The sequence below is a fragment of the Larus michahellis genome, chromosome 2 (assembly GCF_964199755.1).
Source record: "Larus michahellis chromosome 2, bLarMic1.1, whole genome shotgun sequence".
NCBI classification, from domain to species: Eukaryota; Metazoa; Chordata; class Aves; order Charadriiformes; family Laridae; genus Larus; species Larus michahellis.
The window spans coordinates 17598875-17609118 of NC_133897.1; positions in this window are offsets into that span (position 1 = coordinate 17598875).

A 10244-nucleotide genomic window follows, 5' to 3' on the forward strand; every position below is an offset into this window, starting at 1 on the left:
AGCTACCGTCTCATCAGAGTTCACATCCTGTGTGCTGCCAGTCTATAAGGACCTCAGCGGATATAATAGTTGCTCCCTGCCAAATTTCTGAAAACTTGATCTTATTTCCACAGCTACATTTGAATGTTTCAGCCACACAAATAGATGGTGAGAAGAAAGAGGAAACAAGAGCTGGAGGGAGGTGGGAAGAAAAGAAGAGAGAAGATTCATCTCTTCTTCCTAACACAGTTCTTTGATCTGTGAATATGGGTTGTTGCCCCAGCATTAGGATTTGGGCTGAACATTTATAGCAAAGACGTGCAAAACCCTTGCCCTGTTCTGAGAAAAACACGCATAAGTGGAAATAAATACATAAATATTCAATTGAGACATCAGACACTTGCCAAGGCCACCCAGTGAGTTGGCTTTTATTCTAGACCATCTTTCTGTTTTGCATTTGCGCATGTCTTTCACTGGGGGTCCTTGGCTCCAAGGGGGACCACAACCTACCACTGCTATGCCAACGGCGGAGTGAGGCCTCCCTTGCTTCATGTGCTGAGCTTTGCTGCATTCACCTCACCAAGTATCCTCCGGAAACAGACGGGAAGCTCCTCAGGGTGGAATACGTAGGGGAAGAAAGCTCTTGGGCAGGGCTGATTTCTGAACACAGTGTATGGTCTTCACCTTACTCAACACCAGCTGCTGCAAGGTAACTGTTTAGCCACTGGTCCTTCCTATTTCCATTCCCACTAGAGCAAGTGAAGAAAACTGAAAGAAGAAGAACCATTTACCCTGGATCTTCATGACTTAGGGCCTCCTCGGGGGTGAGATGAATTCCACCCTGAGGAGCTTTGCAGGTTTTGGTGCAGTTTGCTGAGGGCAGGAGGGCAGAGCCAGCCCTTGTCTCTCAGTTTATTCTACAGTTCTTGGCTTGCCTTTTGGGACCTTCCAATGTAGCCAAGACCAACATCATCTCCTGGGCTTTACTCTGAAAATGGGGGGCTGTACCCAAGGGTTAGTTGTTCCTGATTTCTAGTGGTTCCAGACCAGCAGGTGTGGCTTTACAGGAGCCGGGGACTGAGTCCCCTCCCAGGACTGCTGCCCGTTGGGCACTGTGCATGCTCTCAGTTCAGCCGTGGAGACATCCAGCTCCCCCGTTTATGCTGCAGCTGCCTCCCAAACACTGTTTGAGGATCCAGGCAAGACAAGAGCACTTCTTGTACTGTGTGCAATATATACAAGTTACAGGATAACTTCTGTCTTCAGGAACTCACAGTCTAAATTAAGACAAGACTGCAGTGAGAGATGTCACGAGAACTGGCAACAGGGAGAAAGGAGGATGGGAAATAAGAACCTTGCTACAATCTCATCCTTCTTTTAGCACACTGCCTTTTTGTTTAAAGCAAACTTTTCTGTTTTCTGCAATGATCTCCCAGCCCATCCCACTTCTCTCCCGTTTATCTCTGTCAGTATCTGGTGCTTATATTGTATCTCTAGATACGTAATGCATCAACTTCACATATGGTATTAATAAGCTGCGGGTATCTGCCCAGAGTGGTCGCAAAGAGCATCTGACTGATTGCATTTCAGAAGGACGCCTGGAACTGGGGTTGTTTTCCCAGATGAATATAGGCAGGACATATCCGAGACCATTTTTTTAATCCATTCCTTCTCATCACATACATATTTTGAGGACTCAAAGTCTGGACAAGCAGAACATCACGATGTCAACCAAGGGAAGATGTAAATCTCCCTAAGTAATTTTTAATGAAAAAAAATATTGAGTTACTCTGAGTGCCATAGTTTCTGGGTGGCTGGCTTTAACTTTAGCAATCCGTACTTAAAGGGAAATTTTACAGTCTTAATATATTCCAGATGCTCTCCTAGTCCCAGATGAAAGCTCTGTCGTCGTTTACTGTTAATATTTTTGTCAGCAGTAGAATTTTATTGTAATACCCCATCTTATTTGTATTCACTATTAGTCATGAGAGAAACTTCCTCTACAACTAATCTCTGGGTCACTCCTTGAGTGTCCTGTCTCACTCTATTTAATTAAAAACCATTAACTGCTTGTTGTGTCCAAGACTTGTCTATGCAATGCACACATACAATGACTTTTTACCTGATGAAAACCATTTGCTTCTAGCAGTTAGACACAAAAAATAAAGTTACGCTATACAGTAACAACAGTTGGCTTTGTAACAGCTCTCCGGTGGAATGAAAACAAGAGATTTGCTTTGAAAATAAACCTCCATGAACTTGGATCGACAACAAGGGACATGAAGGTTTACTGCAAAAACAAGAAATGTATTTCATGCTGTTAAACTTTGATCAGATGTTAGTTTCTCACAAGAAGAATAGTATTTATACGTGGCAATTTTGATCCTTTGTAGTAACCGATGGGCTGATTACAGAGGGGAGGGGATTTGGGGGAACATAATAGAGCAGATTATCAAAGCACAAGTCCTCTGGATGGACCACTGAGGACCCGTCTTACTCAATGAAGAGCAGCTAGAGTGAAAAAAAGGTCTCTACATGATGGTCTCCATATGATATTCAGTTAGTATGCAAGTTGGAAGCTGCTATGTTATTTTTTTCTGACTACTGCCTCTGATGATTAACCTGGATTTTGAAAAATCAAGTCTCGTTGCTCCTGCTCTTGACTCACCACCTTCCTCACAGGGCTCTGGAGCTGCCAACAGCAGCTGAGAGAAGCCACAGGGACACACATGCTCCCAAAGCCATGGCCAACTCCTGAGCCAGCTCCTCAGCACCAGCAGCAGGGTTCTGCTCTTTGGAAAAAGCATTCTCTGGCTACAGCAGTGGTAGCGATTGAGTTTGCTGCATCCTGAGGTGCTGCGTGGGGACTTGACAAGGATGAAGCATGTCTTTTAGCCCTGGGCTGTACTGTCACCAATGAACATTGACACACCAATATGAGACACACCAATATGAGACACACCAATAGTGATCTCTCTGACACATGAGACATTCCCATGTTGGATCCCACAAGGGAGATGTTTTACAACGTGATGGGAGCCTGTGCAACTATACTGAAGCAACAGAAGGTGGATGCTGATTTTGTGCAAAGTCTCTGCTGGGCAGCACAACCCCAGGCTGTGGCATTGCCACCACAGCCCTTTCTGTTTCATGACCCAGCCTTGCAGATGCAGCCGGTCAGTGGTGGGGCGCGTGAACCAGCTGTGTCGGACAGGTGGAATCCGGGCATGGCTGTAGGATGGTGTGCTGTGGGATCCTGCTGTGCAAGTCTCGCACGCACACTCTGCTTTGGCTGGGAAAACTATTACTGAGATGCCCAAGGCTGGGGAGGCCGTATTCTGTGTTAATTCTGACAAACTCTAGTGATGTTGAACTTCACTGAGATGCAGGAAGGGCCTTCTAAAAGGACTTATCTGTACACCCTGCTGTGGCCTCCAGCAGATGAGGGTCTCCTAAGAAGGAGGTGGCTACTGGAGTCCTGAACTCCAATTTGCTAACCACTGTTTATTCCATAATTAGTGCCTTTAAGTCTTGACTAGAATCTGGTTTTGCTCAGTGATGGACAAATTTTATTCTAGAAGTGTTATACTCCAAAACCCTAAAACCAGAAGAATATCTGGAGAACCTATTAAGTGCTGGGGAGTATGGCCTCTGTGTTGAATGCCCATACCAAGAAATCCCACCACAAACAGGAGCCCTAACTTGCTAATTTAAAGCTGCCTCTGGAATATACTATATGAACTGCAGACAGGACATAGACCTGTAAGAAAACTGGAATTTGGACCTCTTATTTAAAGCCATGGATGAATTTAGCCATGAAAGGTGCAAGACAGTGGTGGTGGGGGGAAAGGAAATGCTGTCTACTCAAGCATGACTTGATTGAAGGGGTTGAATTGGGCTGGAACTCCCCTATTTGCTCTGCCCTCTGCGTCTCATGCTTCTAGTTTTGGTGCTGGGACACCCATGCTACTGCGAAGTCCCAGGGATGTGGCTAGAAACATAACAGGGTTTATTACAAAGTCCTTGTTTATATCATTTGGATGAATTTGAGCAGGTGCAGATTCCTAAAGGGATGTGAAGGCATGAAATAAATGCCTTAGGCCTCTGGTGTTTGGGTGCCTCATCTTCCAGTGCAATCTATTGGCACCTCAGGGTGTAATCAAAGCTGTGCTCTCTGTTCAGCTGAGCTCCTCACTGTGTGAAGCTATTCACAAGAACATAATGGAGTCCCAGCCAAAGAAAGGAAGAGGGGGATATTCTGCAGCTCTAGCGTGTGTAATGAGCCTTCATATCATACAGGCTTAAAGAGGTCACAGCTCATCTGAATGTCATTGAGACACTAATGTACTGTTTCTGAATTTTCTTTTGTACAGCAGTACTGTGTGCTGCTAGTAATATTGGTGAACCACATCTAATTATGGGTCGTACAACTATATCTGCTGATGTTAGGCTACCGGCTGAATTTCAGAAAGACACTAATTGGAAAGGAATAGACCCCAGTAAGCGGACTGTGCTTCATATATATATCCTCCTTTCACTTTGGCACCATTACTGTCATCCAGGTGTTGTTACCGTATGTGAGAACGAAATGTGAGCTCCTGCAATGCCCGCGCTGAGAGATGAATGATGACTGAAAACACAGAATAGGCACAGCAGCATATTCTGAAGCACCCTCTGCTCTTTCCTTGTGGTAAAGATGGTCATCAGAAAACCTCATCTTTGGCTGCATGGAAATTTCACATCAGTGTTTACTACTGATTTAAAATCCACCAGATTACTGAGCCGTTCTCTGACACTGGACAGATGACACCACCACTGGGTATTATATATTGCACTGTCTTTGAACCCTTTATGGTTTGAGTCGCTCTGATGTTTTTGAAGAGAGGAACCTTCTAGCTAGTTGAAACCTGTTATGATAATCTCCCTTTTCTTTGTTACTTTCTACAAGTTGGTAAGCCACAGGCTGATAACCACTGGTGCTTACTTCGCACTGCATTTGGCATACATTGCGATTTGCAATGTGTTAAGGGTGAGCCAGGAGAAATATCAGTCTTTACTGGATGCAGGTCAAATAATTGGCTGAATTACACACGGTTAGCATCATCTCATGGTACATGCATGGACCATTACTCAGCAATCACATATACCAGCTTTCTTATGCCCTTCCACTTTCTTTTAATTGAGTTGGTTTTTTTTCCCTTTAGTTGCTTATGGGATCTCTTTTCCTGAGCTGTAGTCTTAATTTCCTCTTACCCTTTTATGCTTCTCTTTTCCTGAATTTTATTTTTTCTACCAATACTATTTGCTACTTAGCAAGAAGTTTTCTCCCATGCATGCCATTTTCCTACCTGGCTTCCTTCTCTAAAGATCTGCGATATTATCATGTTTTAACTGTCAAAGCCTCAAGCCCCAGTGATTCCCATTTCAGGTGTGAAAAATATGATGAAAAATGGAGACCCTTGTGCTGTTTTCGCTTTGCTCCGCAATTAAAATCTGTTAAAATGCTGGGATTTTCTCTAACACAGAAAATCCAACTTAAATCAGGAGTTGAGCAGCCTGGTGTCACCCTGTGAAGTGCAGTCAGCTCCCCCTTCTCCTCTCATGACCCATGATTGAAATAGATGTCCTCTGGTGTAAGTATCAGGTCCACCTGCATGGATAATCATGAGCTGATCTGCCAGAAGGTGATCTAAATGGAGGGGATGACTGCTGAGCACTCACCGGGGGCCTTTCCCCCGGAGCAGCCGCTGACCACCCCGCTCTCTGTCCTTTGAGCAGCCCCCAGGTCTTACAGGACAGGGAGGAAGAGGCTTTCTGGGACCTTCCTCCCGCTCCAACCTGGCTGAACTGGCACACAAGCTGGAAAGGCACTGGCTGGAGGGGAGGAAGGGAGTCTGACAGGCAGAGTGCATCCACAGGAGTCTTGTTTCCCTTGGAAGGTAGGCCCAGCAAAAAGCATACGGACCGTTTTTTTTTTTTTTTTTCTAGAGGGATTTTGTTCTGCAGCTGCTGGAAGCATAAAGAAAAACTTTAGCCCTCTTGGACTCGTCTGACTTCACAGTTTGGGCACTTATGTGCATATTCAAGTCTTCTTCTACATAGGCATAAGCGATGGGTTGAACCAGGACTTAGGGCTCAAGCGTGGTCGGATGCTGCTCTGCCGGGAGAGCAGCTGTGAAGGTGTTTGCCTCTGTTGGAGCAATGGGCTCCCTCTCCATGGGTGCAGCAGTCCCTCAGTACCCTGGGGTGCCCCCGGCCCAGCCTTCCATCCTGCTCATGGAGACTGTGAGAAAGGCTGCTGCTTCTTCAGAAAACCAAAGGCTGTTGCCACAAACGCCCGGGTAAGGCATACTGCTTGCAAAAGCCCCTGCCAGAGGAGCCGGGAAGAAGGGACCACGCTGTACTTTCACTTCAAAATTCTTTTTATTTGCACGTGTGCAAGAAAGAGACAGAAATTTGCTGTTATTTTTAACCCCGCTCAACTTTTAGTTGTAAAGGGCGGGTATAAAGGAGGCAGCACAAAGACCCAGGCCATACAACACGTACATAACCGAGGCTGTGGGACCCAGCTGGAGATGCGGAGAGGCAGTGACATGGCTGAAGGGTGAGTGGGGACCCTTGGTGGGCTCAGAGCCAACGCTGCCGACATGGCTGCAGGGGCGCCACATCCAGGCGGCGTGAGCAGGGCTGGGGTGGGCACCTCATCCATCCAGCTCCATCAACATGCAGCCTTTCGGGGGCGATCGCTCTAGGTGGACTCTGTGGAGCTCCTCTCCTGTTTTGCTTGCCCCGGAACACACATTTCATTTGTGTGCTGACCACAAACAAGAAGTGGAGTTTCAACACAGGCTCTTGGGTGAAATGAAGCCAATGGCCCCGAGTTCACTGCCTGTAGCACGCTCTCCCTCCCAAAGTGGAATGCGGCTTTGGAAGGGCAGCACCTTATCACAAAACAAGCTGTTGTTGTCTGTGTTTGAGTGCAAGCGGATTAATGATGAATCAGCTTTTTTATGAATGTGTCTTTTCATCCCTTCCTTGTCCCTCACTTGTGTCTTGCTTTTGAGACGGATGGTGTAACTTCCTTTGCGACTTCGGTTCCCATTGCTCGCTTCTCGTCTTGCCGCTGGGGAGCACTCCCAGGTAGGGCAGCTCATAAATAAATCTTTCTTTACAATTGCTCAGTGACATGTGCAGCCTATAAACAATCCAGCGATGTTGAATAAGGAGCTAATTCAAGCTGGTGACCCTTAAGCATGAACTGAGTACACTGAATAAAGACAGCTGGGTTATACATTTTGCTACTTTTGTAAAACATGCTTTAAATTAAAATAAATGCATTAAATGTGAAGTCTAGATATGATCCAAAAGAAAACCCATGTAGAGTAGAAGTAAGAATTCCCAGATACACAAAGCTCGCAGTCAGCTGCTTAAACAGGGTGAGTAAATCAATGTAATTGTCATTTCAGGATTAAAATGTGTAATACACTGAAATTAGATGCATTACAGAAGACCCTGATTCAGTCTTTGTTCCAAATTCATTGTTCTGAAGTAGTATTTCAAAGTTTCTTCTTCTGAAAGAGTGTAACTTGCAATACACTTCCAGAAATGGCTTATGCAGCTCCTCAGGACTTGCATCATTAGAATTGTGTTAAAAAAGCCTGTGATACTGCAAAGGATTTTCTTACAGTATGGAGCCCTATTAAAAGACAAATATTTCTTTCCCCCCTGAAGGTCATGGGAACTGTTTCCCATAGAGCTCTGCCCAGGAGTTTCTGGTTAAATGGCAGCCATTTCATTAAAATGTCTGTTTTCTGTCAAGGAAACTTAGCACATCTTTAACTGTCAGAAATGGCTATACAAACATGTGCTATAGCAGAATGCAGAGTCTATATACGTTTGCTAATAACATGCTCTGGCTTCACTGATAAAGGCAAGCTTTTCAAGTCCTAGAGTTACCGCTGTCACCATTAAGGCCCTTGCACCCGGCCGCAGAGAAGAACTGCAGGAACACTATTATCTCTACCCTCACCTTAGGGTTAGGCTGCGGTACATGCTGTTGCATTTGTTATTACTGTCTTATTTTGAGTAGTGCCTGTCATAGTAGGAAGATATGGGGTATCTTTCCTCAATTGCAAAAACCAATCAAGGCAAGAGCCTGGAGTCAGACCTTGTGGGGTCCCTTCCCACGTCCGACGAAGTCACTGCTTCCTCCTGGCAAGTCACTCAGCTGCTCTGTCCGCCCTACGCTGGAACTTACACACCCCATCACCACATCTGAGCACGTCTCCGTCCTGAGGTTCCCCGCTGGGATTAGCTCCTCACGTGCTTGCTTTCTTTTACTCTCTCTTCCAGTGTATACAACGATTTGAATTTTCTAACAACACGCACGTGTTATTATACATTTAAGAGAAGGTAACATCAAAGAAGCAGAGTTTATAGTGAGGGCAGAAGGTGATGAGGTATTTCCTGGGGAAGTTCACGCTACAGTCTTAGAGCTGCTAAATATTGTTTTTCTGAGGAGTTAAGTCTTTGGTAACCTTAGGAGCTTATGTAAGTTTATGTTATGTGTGGTGTTCTTTAACCAATGTTTAGTATGCAGTATGAGTTATTTGGCCGGGATTTGTATGGCAACCCAGTGACAGGAGAGCAGAATACAGACTGTAAATTTACGGTACACAAAAGTTTCTAAAGTTCCCACTTGAAAAGGCAGTGTTCTGCGGTACGGCACAGGCGCCCTTTGATACGTGCTGCCCTGAGGCTCTCTGCTCAACCCACCTTCTGCAGCTTCTGCTGTCAGGCCAAAGATCGTTTCCCTTTGAGTTTGTACAGCAATTCAAAACAGCCCAAATACCAGTTAAGATGCTAACACAGTATAAATATTTACTGCTGTTACTGGGTTGGAGAGACAATTACTAAGTTTGCAGCTATGGATAGCTTGAACTGGAAAAAGATCTCCCGTGACTGCTGAGAGGTCCAAGAAGTGTCAGAAGAGAAGGCAGGAAAGATGGGAGAGATCCTGGACTTCAACAGACGTCTGGAGAGAAGGTCCAGCCAGGGAGTCACTTGGTTTGTACGGACTATGGCAAGAGACAGGACCAGACCAAGAGGCACGGGAGAGAGGAGAAAGGGAGGTCAGGCTCAAAGCACGGACAAAATCATGGAGAAAAGAGAAAGAGAAACAGGAGTAGGTAGAAACAAAACTGATGTGATACTGAAGCAGAGAGCACTCAAGCATCATCCTATAGATGGCCAGGTTCCAGGTACTGCCTTTAATATAGGATGAAGCCATTTGCGAGGAGGGGCATGCAGGGATATATAGCCTGAGGTAGAGTGAGAGCATGTTAGCACCACAGCAGGGGGGCGGTTTTGTAATCCTGCAAGAAATTCCATATAAAAGATCAATATACTCCTTTTCTTACTATTGCAAACAATAAGAGAGCTATCCAATAATAGTATGCTCCTACATCACGCTCTTTGAGGGACACACAAGGAAATCATGAAACAGAATAAGCACTAGAAGGAGCCAGATGGAACTGCCTTGTTAGAGAGAAAAACAAAGGAGCCCTAAGAATAACATGGGGAAAACGCAAAAGGAAGCAGAAAGCCAGGAGGAGTTGGAGAACGCTTCCAAAACGTGATGCGGAGAGCTTGGGGAGCAGGCCAGGCAGGGCACTGGAAGCTGTCATGTAGCGTAACGAGTGGGACTCATCACCAGTATGTCTGGGATATTTCCAGGAAGCTTATTTCCTCTAGTAGGGAGTAAGGAACCACTCCTCCGGATCACACTCGCAGCCCAGCATCTCGTGTGGAAGAAGAGCCAGAAGCCATGGCCACGGACGAACGAAGCCTGAAGCTGACATTAGGGAAAAGATGTTGCAAGGAAAGGTTTCGCCAGGAGTGAGGTGAGAGGTTCTGCCCTGTGGCCTCAAAGTTTCGATCCTTCCCATTCCTTTTTCAGTTTTATTTGACTTAACGCTAGAATGTAAGTGGTTATTATTGGTTTTCAAAGCAACATTTAATCCTCATACTTGAAAATCTCTTTAGAATAATACTGCACTCACACTAATTACTGCACCAAATAAAATCTGTTCTGACGTACAGAAACTATCAAGTATATGTATTTTTTTCCCTTTGGTATCAGGAATTCCCACTTTTCCCCTGGTTTCCCGTCTCAAAGTTGCATTGTTCTGACTGAAGAAGAAGTTATTTCAGGATTCGTTGTAAGGAACATCTGAGATGATCACTGATTGAGACATAGCCCAGCC